The 12,392-nt window shown below is 41.8% G+C and overlaps 1 long non-coding RNA gene across 1 annotated transcript; it reads left to right on the top strand.

Annotated features, from left to right (window-relative positions):
• Positions 1-3,662: 3,662 nt before the first annotated feature.
• Positions 3,663-11,509, top strand: LOC143740055 (uncharacterized). Its single transcript, XR_013204722.1, has 3 exons — positions 3,663-10,719; positions 10,787-11,147; positions 11,290-11,509. It is a non-coding gene; the product is annotated as an uncharacterized LOC143740055 (long non-coding RNA).
• The last annotated feature ends 883 nt before the right edge of the window (positions 11,510-12,392 follow it).

Raw genomic sequence — 12,392 nt, 5'->3', positions numbered from 1 at the left:
TATTTTGTCCTACTGCATTGGCTTTTTTTTTCAATGTGTTTAATTATGAACAATTTAATTAAAATGAAAAGTAAGTGCAGTAAGACTTAATACATATATATTCAAGTTTTGATAATATAACATTTAGTAAATGTATTTAATTTGTTAAATTAATTGAATAAACATTTAGTCAATACGTAAATTCTAGTAATAAAACAAAATTAAATAATTTAAAATAAAATAACATGTCAAAAAAAATAAAAATAAAAGAATAAAACTCAAATACTAATCAGTAAATTTCTTGAATAGTAAATGCATCTACTTGCAAGGATGTTTTTAAACTTTAAAAAGAACATGAGAAAAACTACTTGCTTAAATAGTATTTTTTTGCAGTGAATTTCATGAAAAGATAAGCTTAAGCTGATAGTGGAAATAATGTAACATCGGCTCTAAAATAAACATGCACCACTTCGTGAAACTTGCTAGAGCTGATTCACTAACTACGACATGGATTGTGTGGCATTAACTAAACTTTCATGCAGTGACTACTGTTTTACATTATCCTGATAGAAGCGTCATGCTACTTTCAATCCATTCTGCTTTCTCTGGAGATACATGAAAATCTTTTATTGATTAATCAGGCATACGGGACACACACAGTCATACAAGGTTAGAACAAATAATCCATCTCGCTCAATAAAAGATATAAACATTTTGCTAAATCAAACTGAACAGGCCTAAGTATACACTTCATGAACTGCAATATTAATGCTAACAGCTGGCAGGCAATAAAACCTTGAGGAACATGAAAACAATGATTGTTGATTTAATGTCTTATTTGTGATTTATAGTTTATAGAATCTTAAAATCCACCCATGGGCTTTAAAATACAGGGTATAGAAGCTCTCGCTGTTTGTCTGAATTACTGTGAACAGCAGGGATGATGGGTGAATCCCGCTGAGAGATGTGAGGAATGGAGGACTGCTTGGTTTGACATGCTCTATGCGTCTCTGCATGCTGTTCTAATGCGTCTCTGTGTGCTTCATGCAACATTAAACAGTTAAAGTGTAGCTAATATGCTTGTTTCATAAATGTGAAATACTCATAAGAACAATCTATCACAGGTCACTTCCTCCACTGGTTCGTCACAAGGATGTGTACTTTCTCCTTTACTATTTATTCTTTACACAAATAAGTGCCAAAGCAGTCGGGAAAATCATAGAATTTTGAAATAAGCAGACAATACTGTTATTGTCAGTCTGCTTCAGAATAATGAGATTAGTCATGGACCAGTCATTAGTGACTTTGTTGAGTGGTGTGAGGAATCTCACCTTCATTTAAATGTATTGAAGACCAGGGATATGTTAATTTATTTTAGACGAAGGTTTCTAAGTCGAATTCATTAAGAGTCAAACAGTGGAGGTTGTGCAATCTTACAAATACATAAAAATATCATTGATTCGAAGTTGAGTTTTGAACCCAACTGTGAAGCTGTGTGTAAAAAGGGGCATCAACCTTTGTTCTTTTTAAGGAAACGGTGCAAATTTCAAATAGACAAAACTGTTGATGTTACAGACCTGCCAGGCTCTCACACCAGCCAATCACAACACACTCCCTCTTCTGAATACTGATCACACACACCTAGGGCTGGACCCGGATATTCGAATATCCGGTGCGTTGGTTTTCGATTTGAAAATGTGACATTCGAATTTTTTTTTTTTTTGCACACCTGGCATCCCCCTCGAAACGGTTCTCATTCGCGCTTGAATATGTTTTACACTATAAAATCTGGTGAAATATAATACTTAACATATAACTTCGTTATATCTACTTAATAAATATATTTGCTTCTTCTTGGACTACTAAATGTGTTCCTGCAACGGGAGTATTCTCTGACTAGAGCGCAGAACAACAAAAGTGCATGCATGAGCTTGTATTTTGGGTTAAGCTGCGTTGCTTTGACATTGTGGAACATAGAACAATAGAAACAAAATGTATTATCCTTTTTACCCTTATCAATCTAAATTAAACTACAGCTAGATATAGGAGACTTTGAGATTTTACTGGGACGTCACGTTTATTTTTCGTTTTTCTTTATTTAAATTTCGTTTCTTTATTTAAATTTCGTTTTTATTTATTTAAATCTACCCTACTTTGTCAGTGAGAAAAATATTATAAGACTACCTTATTAAAAATATTGCTTAAGTTAAAAGACGTGTGTGTGTGTGTGTGTGTGTGTGTGTGTGTGTGTGTGTTTTATATCACTAGCGCAGTGTCCGTTCTCGGAGCATATATGCCCTGCATGCGTGAGGCGCGCCGCTTCTTTATTTAAATCTACCCTACTTTGTCAGTAATTTGTTAGTGAGAAAAATATTAGACTACCTTATTAAAAATATTGCTTAAGTTAACAGACCTGTCTGTGTTTTATATCACTAGTGCAGAGTCCATTCTCGGAGCATTATAAGCTCTGCTCGCGTGAGGCGCGCGATCATCCGGCTCGCGCTGTTCTGTTGTTTATAAAGTTTATTAATTCTGAACGTGTGGCCTCGCCTGTCTATCTATATTGCACCAAATATGACACTGCACTCCCTTGTGAAGTCGTTTGGATGAACGGTTCGCGAAATAATCAAAATGCAACGGACAGACAGACATAGGCTATAAAGATTCCGAAGCTTCGAATATTCGATGTTCATTACTACCGAAGCTTCGAAGCTCAAAAAATGGTATTCGGACCAGCCCTACACACACCTCATCATCAACCTCATCAACTCCACTATAAATCCACACACCTCGTCCCAGCTCTTTGTCTGGTCTCATTTTTACACAAAGTGACACTTAGCCTACCTTGTTTCCTCCTGCGATCATCCAGATATCTCCAGCATCTCTTTATTACTCTTTGTCACGGTTCCCACCTATATGTTCAGCAGTCCTGCGAACTGGGTATCCTCACCGTAATCCATCTCTCCATCCACCACTCAACAAACAGGTGTTGTGCCGAATTTCGACTCCCTGCCAAATTATTACCCCCCTCCTTGAAATCAGTATCTGATTGCCTAATCCTAACCCCACCCTAATCCTAACCCCTCCCCCACAAGTAATCCTAAACCTACCATACTAGGGGGGTAATAATTTGGCGTGGGTCAAAATTCGGCACCACACCGGTAAGACTGTATAGATATAATACAGATGAGCAAACGATAAAGCTTGGGTTGCTGAATATTCGATCCCTTACTTCAAAAGCACTCATTGTTAATGATATGATTTCAGATTATAACCTAGATGTGCTGTGTATGACAGAAACCTGGCTAAAACCAGACGATTACATTACTTTAAATGAGTCCACCCCGCATGATTACTGTTATAAACATGAACCTCGCCTGAAAGGCAAAGGGGGAGGTGTTTCTGTAATTTATAGTAATATTTTCAAAACCACTAAAAAAATCTAGTTTAAAATATATTTCTTTTGAAGTGTTGGTGCTTAATGTAAAAATATATAATGTAAATGATAAATCAAGTTTGAGAATTCTGCTGGCAACTGTCTACAGGCCACCAGGGCACCATAAAGATTTTATCAAAGAATTTGCTGACTTTCTATCAGAATTAGTATTGACTGCAGATAAAGTCCTAATTGTTGGTGCTTTTAATATACATGTAGATAATGGAAAAGATGCAATGGGATTGGCATTTAAAGACATTCTTAACTCTATTGGAGTTAGACAACACGTGTCAGGACCTACTCATTGTCGTAATCATACTCTAGATTTAATATTATCACATGGAATCAATGTTGATGCTGTTGAAATTCTGCAGCAGAGCGACGACATCTCAGATCAACATCTAGTCTCATGTAAATTACATTTAGCCAAGGCTGCAAAGCCAACTCCGTGTTACAAGTATGTTAGACCTATCACTTCTGCCACTAAAGATTGCTTTATCAATAATCTTCCTAATCAGTTTCATCGTCTCAGCATCCCAGATAGCTTAAAAGAACTTTATATTGCAACAGAAACTTTTAACTCTCTCCTTTCCAGCACTTTAGATACAGTTGCTCCGTTGCGCTTAAAGAAGATTAAAGAAAATAGTCCAACACCGTGGTACAACAAGCACACCAGGGCCCTTAAGAGAGCAGCCAGAAAAATGGAGCGCAACTGGAAGAAAACAAAACTAGAGGTATTTCGAATTTCATGGAAGGAGAGCTCGATTGCTTACAGAGAGGCTTTAAAAGCTGCTAGATCTGCTTATTTTTCAACCCTATTAGAAGAAAATAAACATAATCCAAGGTATTTATTTGAAAAAGTGGCTACACTAACGAAAAAGAAAGCTTCAAGCCCAGAAGTTTCCAAGAAACACAGCAGTAATGACTTTATGAACTTCTTCACTTATAAGATTGATAATATTAGGGACAAAATTATAACTATGCAACCGTCTACTACAGCATCGCATCAGGGAGTGCATTATAGTCTCCCCGAGGTAAAATTTTATTCATTTGTTGCCATAGGAGAGGAAGAATTTTGCAAACTCGTTAATTCATCTAAATCGACAACATGTATGTTAGACCCTATACCGACTAAACTACTGAAAGAGATGCTTCCAGAAGTCATAGATCCTCTTCTTAACATCATTAATTCATCTTTGTCTCTAGGATACGTACCAAAAACCTTTAAGCTGGCTATGATTAAATCGCTTGTTAAAAAAACGCAACTCGATCCTACAGAATTAGTCAATTACAGGCCGATCTCAAATCTACCTTTTCTGTCAAAGATACTAGAAAAGGCAGTGTCCTCACAACTGTGTTCCTTTCTTAAAAGAAATGGTATCTGCGAGGATTTCCAGTCCGGATTTAGACCGCACCATAGCACTGAGACAGCTCTCATTAAAGTCACAAATGATTTGCTCTTATCATCCGATTGTGGTTGTATCTCTCTATTAGTGTTACTTGATCTTAGTGCTGCATTTGACACCATTGACCACAACATTCTCTTAAATAGACTAGAAAACTATGTTGGCATTAGTGGAATTGCACTAGCATGGTTTACATCATATTTATCTGACCGCTATCAGTTTGTAGCAGTAAATGAAGAGATGTCTTATCGATCACAAGTTCAGTATGGCGTACCACAAGGCTCAGTACTAGGACCGTTGCTGTTCACTCTCTACATGCTACCTTTAGGAGATATCATTAGGAAACATGGAATTAGCTTTCACTGTTTTGCTGATGATACTCAGCTCTATATTTCTTCCAAACCTAACGAAACTCACCAATTCACAAAATTATCGGAATGCATAGTTGATATCAAAAATTGGATGACTAGTAATTTCCTACTACTAAATTCTGAAAAAACCGAGATTCTAATTATTGGACAAAAAACTTCCACAGGTAATAACCTAGAATACCGTCTAACACTTGATGGCTGCTCTGTTAAGTCTTCGCCGTCAGTTAGGAACCTGGGTGTGCTCTTTGATACCAATCTTTCATTTGAAAGTCATGTGTCTAGTGTCTGTAAAACCGCATTTTTCCATCTTAAAAATATATCTAAATTACGTCATATGCTCTCATTGACAAATGCGGAACAACTAGTTCATGCGTTCATGACATCAAGGCTAGATTATTGTAATGCTCTACTGGGTGGTTGCCCTGCACGCTTAATAAACAAACTACAGCTAGTCCAAAACGCAACCGCTAGAGTTCTTACCAGAACCAGGAAGTACGACCATATTAGCCCGGTTCTGTCAACACTGCATTGGCTCCCTATTAAACATCGTATAAATTTTAAAATATTGCTGATTACTTACAAAGCACTAAATGGTTTAGCTCCCCAGTACTTGAGCGAGCTCTTAACTAGGGATGAGCGAGTACAGCATTATCTGTATCTGTACCTGTATCTGTTAACCATATGAATTATCTGTATCTGTACTCGGACGGGTGGAGCCTAATCCGGAAGTGGGCGGGATTTAACCCGGAAGTGGGTCAGGTTGTCTTGAAATGGGCGGGGCTTTAATCGATATGTTATTTTAAGCATGCAATTGATATGGGTTGTTCAGAAATTGTTATTTATTGCTGATTAGAAAACTATTTACTCATTATTCTGTATCACTGATCATGAGGGGGGGGGGGGGGGGGGTTGTGTGTGTGTGTAGCAGCTTAAATTGTAATATTATTTATAACACAACTACCTTTATTTTATTTATAAAATACAGCAAGAAAGTGTCACTCAGTGCGTGAAAAAAACTGGTTAGAGCCAGCAGACGGTTTAAAAAAAAAACTCAGATGAACGGCAGAGAGAGAGAGAGAGTGTGTGTGTGTAGCTAGCTAATTAATTTGTAATATAGTTTTATACCACTACTTCCTTTATTTTTTTAATGAAATACAGGAAAAAGTGTCAGACACTCAGTGCATGAAGTAAAAAAAAACTGCTGACGGTTAAAAAAAAAAAAAATCTCCGACAGGCAGAGACTCAACACGAGTCGCATTCTACCAAGCACCATGTCTGAACAAACCCCACGTTTACTCTGGACAAACTCTACTGGTTAATAAGTAAGTGCACTACAAACCGAAGTAAAAAACAAACCTGAAGCTGAAGAAACCCTAAACTTTAACGGAAAAAAGACCCGCGAACCTGAGTGACTGAGGGAGAGACAGAGAGAGAGAGAGCTGTTCTCTTCTCAGTGTTCTGTGTGTGAGTGAGCAGAGCGGGACACAGCAGCACAATAAATCAAATCTGTATACGTGTAGGGGAGGGGCACTGTGACTAATCTATCACAGAACGCAGACACAGTCAGGTACCCAATGAGGATTTTTATTCAATCCGAGCACAGATATTGACTCGTATTACTCGTATTATACTCGTACTCGGCAAAAGTGCTTTATCCGTACCGGATACTCGTTTCAGCCGAGTATCCGCCTCAACTCTACTCTTAACGCATTATAGTCCTTCACGTCTATTGCGATCTCAAAACTCCGGCCAGTTGATAATACCTAGAATATATAAATTGACTGCTGGCGGTAGATCCTTTTCCTATTTAGCACCAAAACTTTGGAACTATCTTCCTAACATTGTCCGGGAAGCAGACACAGTCTGTCAGTTCAAAGCTAGACTAAAAACACATCTCTTTGACCTAGCATTCACATAACACACTCTATAGACTTCTATAATTTAATATTAGGCTGCTTAGATTAGGTCAGCCGGAACTGGGAACACTTCCCTCAAATCCTGATGTACTCGTTACAAGATAAGAAGAATGGCATCTACGCTAATTTTAGTGTCTTTGTTTATCCCGAGGTTTTCCCGCAGCCTGCCGGATCCAGGCCGTTTCCAGATCTGACGAAGGACTTTCGCCTGGACCCGATGACAATGCAGTGCTGAAGTGCCAACTAGCCTCTCCCTATGGAGGATCCCTATACCACTCTACAGATAAAGCGTTGTGGAATTTTTCGGTTCGCGTACCTACCCGAAGTGATAAGATAAAATAAAATTCTGCATCAAAATTTATAGACAAGTAGTTTGTTTAGGCATGGTTTGTAAGGAATTATAAACCTGCGCACATATATTCAAACGCACATAACTATAGAATCAATTCTTAATGCGCATGTGAACGCCATCAGCGTCTATCACATGTTCACGTTTAAAGTCTGTTTAGAGAGAACGGTGTCGTCGTAGCGGCCCCTAATTTATTAACAAACTATCATTTAGACGGAAGTTAATCAATCAAAACTAACTTTAGCTGGAAAAAACATTTTTCAAGAGCCACTATAAAACCAAACCAATCTCTGTTACCTTAAATTATATCTTTATCTCTGTAAAGCTGCTTTGGAACAATCTACATTGTTAAAGGCGCTATATAAATGAGGATGACTTGACTTGACTAAGAAAAGATATTCCGTTTACCGTCAGAATCCTGGTCTCCAGATTGTCTTTCAGACTTTCCACTTACCATTTTGCTCATTGTTGTCAATAAAGATCCTGTTCACTTTCATCCTCCTTGTCTGAGTCTGCTTCCATAACATAACTAATAACTGATTCCGGAACTCTAACCAAATTGTGAAATGGTCCAGTAGGTTGATTGGGGAGCTGCTATTTAACTCTGATTCACTGTATACCAGGCAGGTACAGCGAATGGGTGTTTCAATTTTAAGAGATCCCGTAAAAAACGGTAAATCTCTGGCAGCAAAGTTTCCAGTGTCATGATCCTGTCTCCTTCTCTGTCTCCCTCTGCTGGACACACACACACACACACACACACACACACACACCGCTTTCACTTTCATTACTGACAGCTGTTATCACTTTTCATTACGCTCATTCCTCTCCACCTGTTCCTCATCTCCTCTCATTATCTTGGCTTCTTCTAACCCTCTCTTGCCCTGTCTTGTTGTCAGATTCTTCGATGTCTCAGATTCTCACTAACCAGAGTTTATCTCAGTCTTGTCCTGTCCTGTTGTGTGAGTCCTACGGAATATTTCTACTGGAATTATCCTGTGCTCATCTATACGTCCACAGAAACCTTACGTGCTTAAAGCTGAGGCTGATTACCTGCTCGGTGCTCGCCACCTGTATCCAGTTCCGTGAGTCTCCGAGGCGCTGTTTTACCAGCCTGCTGTTCGTCTCTACCAGTACCACAGAGGAGATTTATGTTCATGTGATTCTGCCAGTTCTGCTGGTGTCCTCTGTTGATGTTTATTATTGACTTTTCAGTTTGGATTACCTGTGGTCTGACTTTTGACTCTATTAAAGAACTGTGATTGTAACTCTCGCTCTTGAGTCCTCTCTAACCCCACCACAGAACAATCTGACCATAATATGGACTCAGCGAGTGGCAGCGCGTTCCAGTCTGCCGTTGAACATCAGGGCGCTCTCCTGGGCAGACATGAGGAGGACATCTCCGCCGCCAGACACGCTGTTGAGACGCTGGCCGCTCAGATTTCAGATCTTTCCTGACAGGTCCACAATATGCTCCACCAGCCTTCCACCTCGTAGGTTTTTCACGACTCGCCGGAGCCCCGGATCAACAATCCTCCCATCTATTCTGGTGAGCCGACACAATGCCACTCTTTTCTTACCCAGTGCGAGGTGATTTTTTCCCTACAGCCCATGACGTATGCGAAGGAGCGGACTAAGGTCGCTTACCTTATCTCCCTCCTCGCTGGCCGGGCTCGGGAATGGGGAGCGGCTAACTGGGAGGCTGAGAAGGATTGCATCTTCAGCTTCTCGCTATTCAAGGATGAAATGATCCGGGTCTTCGACCGGTCAGCCCACGGTGAGGAAGCTTCTCGACTGCTTTCTTCTCTCCGGCAGGGAAGGCGCTCCGTGCCTGATTTTTCTATTGAATTCCGGACTCTCGCTACCACCTGCGGCTGGAACCAACCTGCGTTGGTCGCTCGTTTTATGGAGGGCCGCAACCCTGAATTGAAGGACGACATCCTCGTCCGGGAGGTCCCCTCCCGGCTAGACGATCTCATCGACCTGGCGATTCGGATCGAGAAACGCTTCGATCTACGACGCAGAGCTCGCCGCATGGAGGTCTCTCTCTTTTCCACGCCTCCTGTCAGTCCCGCTCTTTCAACCACAAGTACAGTTCCCGAACCAATGCAGCTTGGATGCCTTCGGATCTCACCTAAGGAGCGCGAGAGGAGGATTGCTAATCGCCTCTGTATGTATTGCGCAGCCGCCAATCATTTCGTCTCTTTGTGCCCAGTAAAAGCCAGCGCTCGTCAGTAGGCGGAGGGTTACTGGCGAGCGCCATCACCAAGGTCACCCCTTCAAGCTCTTGCACAGCTCTACCAGTGCATCTTCAGTGGTCCAGTTCATCAGTCGCCTGCTCCGCCATGGTCGACTCTGGAGCAGAGGGAAATTTTGTCGATGAGGAGTGGGCACTTCGGCAAGGTATTCCCCTCACCTACTTAAAGAATTCCACCCCCCTTTTCGGCCTAGACAGTAGTTCCCTACCTAGGGTTCAGAAACAGACTGTTCCATTGACTCTTACCGTTTCTGGTAATCACAAAGAGACTATTTATTTTTTAATTTTTCGATCTCCATTTACTCCTGTAGTGTTAGGCCATCCTTGGCTAAGACTCCACAATCCTCACATCGATTGGTCCCAGGGTTCTATTTTGTCTTGGAAGTTGTCATGTTGAATGTTTAGTGTCTGCTGTTCCCCCTGTTTCTTCTGTTTCTGTTTTTCAGGAGGAGGCAGGGGATTCGTCTGGAGTACCGGAGGAGTATCATGATTTGCGGGGGGTATTCAGTCGTTCCCGAGCCAGATATCTAATACCTGTCCCAGTCCAGGTTCTCTCCACACTGGGGTTCTTGGCCACTGGAACCTTTCAACGGGAGATTGCTGACAGGTCTGGCATATCCCAACCCACCATGAGCCGCATGCTGTCATCCGTGCTGGCTGCCATCAGGTCTCTCGTCCCACACTACATCCAATTCCCATACGACAATGCCCAGCAAACAATGATTAAAAGGGGGTTTTATGAGATTGCTGGGATTCCAAATGTCATAGGTGCAATTGACTTTACCCACGTGCGTCTGAAACCGCCATCGGTTAATGATTACGCATACATCAGCCGCAAAAATTATCATTCAGTCAATGTGCAAATTATTTGTGATGCCAGACTCCGCCTATTAAATGTTGTGGCAAGATGGCCTGGAGGCACCCACGATGCCTTCATTTTTGAGCACAGCAGCGTGCGCAGACGGCTGCAGGAGGGCGCATTGAGGGGTCATGGTTATCTTTTAGGTGAGTACTAAGTGCAAATTTATTTTGCAAAATATATTCGTTTCTTAACCTCTCTTTTCCCCTTTAGGTGACAGGGGTTAACCTCTTTTGGATATTTTGATCACCCCTGTGCCAAACCCCGTGACGCATCAGGAGCGCAATTTCAACCACGCGCACGCACGAACACGAGCCACTGTGGAGCGTTGCGTGGGGCTGCTCTAAGGTAGATGGCTCTGCCTGGCACACGCGGGGGGCACGTTGCTCTATTCGCCAAAGAAGGTGTGCAACATCATTTTGGCATGTGCCGTCTTGCACAACATGGCTGAGATAAACCGTGTGCCATTTGACGCGCTGGCCCCAGACCCAGAAGTGCCAGTGGAGCAGTGGGAAGCACCACCGGCTTTAGGAGCTGTTCAGCTCAGACGGGACCTTGTTCGGTGGTTTTAATGGTAAGTTAAAGTAACACAGACTTCGATTTCATTGGTTTATTTTTTTTAAGTTTTCATTTATTTGCTTTAATGTCGTATTTATTGACACCAATGAATGGTTAATTTCGACCAGTAGTCTACAAATTTCTGTCTGTCTTTCCAGGACCTCATCCGTCAGGACCCTTGGCCATGGCGCACGGGAGGCTGGTGGACGGTCCTCGGCTTCCCCCGCTTGCACCTGCTCGGGCTCTGGGTGGGGCGCAAGGATAGGCTCAGGCTCCTGGATGGGCTGAGGGGGAGATGTCTCGAGGGTGCTGGGGCCTGCAGTGCCATCATCTGCAAAACAATAGAGCAAAATTTAAATAAAATGAGTTAACTATGGACTTATGTGTTTTTTTTTTTATTGGTCTATCAAGTTTAAGTTTACTTACCATGAATGTCGTCGGTATCTCCCCCACCGGCGATACCTTCTAAAGACACCGTTCCGATGAGGGCTGCCACCCGCTCCTCGTTCGGTGTCAGCTGGAGGCTTGGATCCGGTGGTCCTCCCCCGGTCTGACTCTGGCTCCTCTTCAGTGCCAAAACACGCCTCTTTGTGGCGATCTTTATATCCGACCACTTTTTTTTCACCTACAATAAACAAGAAAACTCATGCTTAACTTGATCACTATTGGTCTATATTAAGCAATAAAACATTCTTACCTCTGCTGGAGTGCGCTTCTCAACCCCCACACTATTGACAGAACTCGTAATTTGGGTCCATATTTTGTTTTTGTGGGCGCCTTTAATCCCACTCTTTAAACTCCCAAATAAAACTATTTTATTTCTTTCCACTTCCCTGGTGATGGTATCGATCTCCACGTCGGAGAAGTTTCTCTTTTTTGCCGTCTTCCGTGTGTCCATGGCGTAAAATGAGGGTGTGGGGGAAGCGGAGACTTGAATATATAGGGGCGTGTTATTCTAATGACGATCGTTTTCAGCCGCGGCATTTATCAAGGGCAGGTATTGCGTACACCTGGATTTCAAAGGTACACACAGCTTCATAAATCAGGCGGTGAGAGGAGTGTAAGCATAATCTTACGCCAACATATACGCCCGTTTCTACGCAAGAATGTTAAATGAGGGCCAGTGTGTACAAATAACAAGGTCATATGAGAGACAGGCATCTTTTAACCGTATACATACTGGGAACTATATTCTCAGAAGGCGAAGCATACGGTGGGGATACGGTGAATAAGCTAATGTCCCAAAAAGTCGGCGTGTTCC

Source organism: Siphateles boraxobius, unplaced genomic scaffold (assembly GCF_051911475.1).
Source record: "Siphateles boraxobius isolate OS27281-9 unplaced genomic scaffold, OSU_SipBor_1 164, whole genome shotgun sequence".
Lineage (NCBI taxonomy): Eukaryota > Metazoa > Chordata > Actinopteri > Cypriniformes > Leuciscidae > Siphateles > Siphateles boraxobius.
Note: the sequence above shows the minus strand (reverse complement) of the source record. Positions and strands in the feature narration are given on the sequence as shown.